Genomic DNA, 4,920 nt, shown 5'->3' with positions numbered 1-4,920 from the left:
GATTCTCTGATGAAAAGTTTTTATTTGAAATAGAATCAAATTAAAAAACTATAAATGTCTTCACTGTCACTTTTGATAAATTTAATGAATCCTTCATGAATAAAAGTATTAATTTCTTTTAAAAAAATGATCTAAACGCCTCCAAACCTTTGAACTGTAGTGCATCTAATGAATAAATAATAAGGAATATATAAAGTAGGGCTGTCAAACGATTCAATCACGATTAATTGCATACAAAATAAAGGTTTGAGTTTGCATAATATATGTGTGAGTACTGTGTGTAATTAATATGCATATATAAATACACACAAGTTAATGTATATATTTAAGAGAAATATGTTATTTATGTACAAAATATTTGTATTTATATATAATATAAATTATACAAAAATATAAATACATAAACTTGTAAATATTTCTCAAATATATACATGAGTGTGTTTGTATTTATATGTACATAATAATTACACACAGTACACCCACATATAATAGGCAAACTTAAACTTTTAGTTTGTATGTGATTAATCGTTTGACAGCCCTAATATAAAGTAAATACAAATAGGTGACATTTCAAAATCCTGAATAGTGCACAGCCCTAATTATATTGCTACATTAAAAAAAAATTACATTACCATCCAAAAAAAACTAGATATTACCATCATACCATGTTCAACAAATGATAGTATTACTACAGTGCATTCACAAAAAACAATGGTATTATCAGAGTACAAGTCAAAAAATTGGACATCCATTGGCCGTCCCATCACAGCTGCAGATCATCTCAGTGTGTGTGTGTGTGTGTGTGTGTGTGTGTGTGTGTGTGTCCACCCCTCCACTCTCTCTGCGTCTAACAGGCGTTTAATAACAATGGCGGACTGACTCTCAGCAGTAACGCTCCGGCTCTCTTTGCTTCCCTGCCGTGTGCAGATGGTTCATTGTCTTCAGTTTCCAAAAACATTCCCGATCCAACAGGACACAAAGTCCAGCTGCCCTGCCGTCCTCTCACATGACTCGCTCCTCTCTTGCTGCTAAGCGTCTGATATTTAGAGAATCACTGCGTCCAAAATCACATACTGTATAGTAGGAGCTGCATTCGGTTTGAAACGTACTTTGTTGACATTAAAAAAGTATGAATGAAATCAAACTACTTGACTCGCATACTGTTCTATAGTAGTACAGAAGTATGTGTATTTGGATGCATGGCAGGTTTCAATCAAGTTCGTTTCTACACAATATTTTTGTTGGTTACGATGCCAGATTATGCTGTTCTGACTCCTAAATTCTTCAAGAAGCATGTTTTCTGTTCCAGTTCCAGGTGCGTTTGATAACTTAAAAAGTAAAGCTCTCCTCTTGAGTAAATCACATTTAATAACAGGCACAGCAGAATCAGGTGGAGCTGTTCTCTCTCAGGTCCTGTTCATTAATACTCATTACAAACTCATCTACTCCTCAACAATCACTTCATCTGTCATCTGCGGTTTGATCTGACTATATGCCGGAGTTAACGGAGGTGTTTCAACAGATACGGTTCAGCGGCCACGTCCTCGTTGTCGCAGCGAGGCGCTCTTATGTTCCCGCACAGGGAGTGAAGGGTCGCCATCTGTCCGGCCTCCGTGTGTGTGTGTGTGTGTGTGTGACTCTCAGCTGAGATCAGAGCCAATCAGATCTCCTGGAATCGACAAACAAACTATCATTAAGAGCTTATAAAGCTGGAAAGAATATGTGAGTCGGAGCTCGTAAACACCTGATAATTCCCCGAGAGGATCATCGCAGACTGTGAACACATTCAGTGTTGTTCGGACACAAATCCTTCAGGCCTCCGACTTCAGCTGTTCTGTGAGTTTTTGCAGGAAGATCGAAACCGAGAAACATTCAGATGGAGGGATCCAAACACACACACACGAAGGCCAGAAACATGCTGTTCATAAGCTTCATACTTAAAGGAATAGTCCACCCAAAAATAAAAATTTGACTCGCCCTCATGTCTTTGCTGTGTGCAAAGATATTATGAAGAATTTTGGTAGCCGAATAGGTGGACTATGCCTTTAAGCTCAAAACGTACTGTACACAAGTACATGAACACAAAAATTGGTACATAAACTCAATTTCATGCATTATTGCATTCCAAAACGTGTCTTCAGAATGCAACAAAAGCAAAGTACCGTCCAAGAAAACCCGACTCACTTGATGGCCATATTTCACTCATGCAAAACAAAAATCTACTTGAATGGGGAAATACTGAAATCTCAAAAACTACTTTTTTTAGTGACAAGATGACCAATTAGCAATTGGGAAGACGGGATTTATTCCGCCATATTGTGCATTGTAGTTTCTCTAATGGTCTTGGTAAATTTACAGTCTTTAACAAATTGACTTTTGTAGACATTAGCCATTCGTATAGCTACTTACACATTTAGGCCAGAAAAATACTTAATGCATTACTTGCTGTTACTTCTCAGAAAGATTTTCTTTAAACTGTTGCTTTGTCATGACAGAAGTACACTGCAAAAAAAAAAAAAGTCTGGTTTTCCAGCACAAATATTAGGTATGCACTGATATGAAAATTTTGGCTGATACTGATAATTGATAATTCTTTATATTTGAAATTCAATAACCGATATATTGTCAGATTAATCTAAATAAAAACATTTTTTTGAGAGCCTGACTACAAAAACAAAAGTCTTACCATTGAAATCCATGTCCTAAGCACACAATGTTCTCATTATAATATTATGCAGCTTATATGACAGATTTGCACTGTACTTAACTGTATTTTCCTTTTTTAAGTGATTTTTTTAATCATATTTTAAGCAATTCAAAACCATCATGGTGGACAGTGCGCATCTGAAGGAAATAATCCATTATTTATCAGCTTTAATATATCGGCCAAATTGTTTTATTGTGCCGATAACGATAATATTAAAAATGAACATACAGTATATCGGCTTATACGATATGGTGGCCGATATATCGTGCATATCTAAACATTCTTAAATAAAATTCATAGGGAAAACAAGATTATTTTTTTGACCCCATTCACAGACACTTTTTCTAGTTTTAAAGCAAAAACTTGCATAATTTTGATTTTTGATTTTTTCAGAAAACAAGACTTTCACTTCTTCAGTAAATCCATCTTGATTTAAGAATGTTTGTACTGGAAAACCAGACAAAAATACTGAGGAAGAACATCATTTTTTGCAGTGCAGGAAACTGAAACTCTAGCCAATGCATGCTTTAGTTCCCCTTTCAGCAACGGTGCAATTACATCATAAAATGCATTCCAAGACTTTTTAAAATGCATAAACACTTGAATTCGAACATGAGCTAGAAGTGTTCACATGCTCTGTAGAGTATGTTTTGTATGTTATATATAAAGTGTATATTCCCTCCTGCCATTTACAGTGTCTGAATGAGCAGATTCTGGTCAGTTGTTCATGCACAACCAGTCATAAAGTCATTTCCAGACCCTTCGCTCTCTCTGTTCCTCTGTGGTGGAATGAGCTTCTACTCTCTGAGAACTGATGAGACCATCACAAATATCAAGAAGCAGCTGAAGATATGAGCACTTAAAGGGTTAGTTCACCCAAAAATAAAATTCTGTCATTAATTACTCATCTTCATGTCGTTCCAAACGCAGCATGTTCGAGTTTTCGGAAGAGGTTTGTTCTCACGCATCAAGCAGATTCGGTTGAGCTTCTGTTTATGTTCGCTGATCAATGTTTATATGCGAGTAAAAGCCTAAATTAAAGCTGTTCATCATAAAAAAGGTTCAAGTCTCTTCAGAAAATTTGGACTAAACTGCTTAATTCATATGGATTGGTTTTACGATCTCTTTATGAACTTTTTGAAACGTCAAAGTTGCAATTGCATAGGCTGGTTATGGAGGGACAAAAAGCTCTCAGATGTGTTCTGAAGATTCTTACAGGTTTGGAAAGAGTAATTAATGACAGAATTTTCATTTTTGGGGTGAACTAACCCTCAACCACATAACATGAACACAACATAATTAAATCATTAATCGCAATTACCTGACAATTAATCGTGAGCACAACGACAGGCCTACACAAACAAAGATCGTTACTAGAACTCCTATTTATATACATTAAGTTCTTTCTTTTCGTCTCAGCATTAATCTAGTTTATGCTTAAATCTTGCCAAATTGCTCGTGATGTTTCTCACTCGTAACTCACTTTGGATAAAAGCGTCTGCTAACTGAATAAATGCACTGCAGTGCTGATCTCAGATCAGGCCTCTGTTTGCGCTGATCGTCCTCAATCACAACACACGCAGGATCCCGTCCTGCAAAAGCACAGCTTTAACCTTGAGACTGATCTAAAGTCCTGAATAAAAGAGCAGACGCACCGACAGCCACACAAAAGCCTGAAGGATGAAATCATCGAACACACTTCTTCTTCAGCTGAAGATATGAAGCATTTCCATTTCACTTAACACTGCTTTCATACAAAGATTTCTCCTTTACATGCCAGAGAGACTCTCTTTCTTTACGCTGGTATAAAAGGCTTTTGTCGTTTGCCTTTGAGACACCCTTGGAAGATTATGTGAATGCAGATTCTTGAGTCCATCATTAATATGAGTTAAATTAGAGATGGATTATGTTTGAAGCTGTAATTGCGGTTGTACAGCAGAGCTATTTTTAAAGAGGACACGACTCTGATCAAACTAATACAGAATATCTACAGCACAATCTGGATGGCATTCGATTCCTGAGCGATGATGTTTAAGTTAAAGTTTATAATGCAGAAGTTTTTACTAATATTGACAGGAGATGTGCATTCATTTATTATGAATTTATGTGACTTTCATGACATTTCCTTGTTTGTGATTGCTCAAATTCAGAATTATTGCAAACGAGTCCTTCCTTCACTAGAACTGATTCATTTAAAAGAATCACTCCAGAGA

General features: G+C 36.1%; 1 long non-coding RNA gene across 1 annotated transcript in view; it reads right to left on the bottom strand.

The window, feature by feature from the left end:
• Positions 1 to 487: 487 nt before the first annotated feature.
• Positions 488 to 4,920, bottom strand: part of LOC125255264 — a 5,752-nt gene continuing 1,319 nt past the window's right edge. Inside the window, exons 2-3 of the long non-coding RNA XR_007181872.1 lie at positions 1,745 to 1,834; positions 488 to 1,669 (exon numbers count right to left, since the gene is read on the bottom strand). This is a non-coding gene — a long non-coding RNA (uncharacterized LOC125255264). The remainder of the gene's footprint in view (positions 1,670 to 1,744; positions 1,835 to 4,920) is intronic.

Source organism: Megalobrama amblycephala, linkage group LG20 (genome assembly GCF_018812025.1).
Source record: "Megalobrama amblycephala isolate DHTTF-2021 linkage group LG20, ASM1881202v1, whole genome shotgun sequence".
NCBI classification, from domain to species: Eukaryota; Metazoa; Chordata; class Actinopteri; order Cypriniformes; family Xenocyprididae; genus Megalobrama; species Megalobrama amblycephala.
Note: the sequence above shows the minus strand (reverse complement) of the source record. Positions and strands in the feature narration are given on the sequence as shown.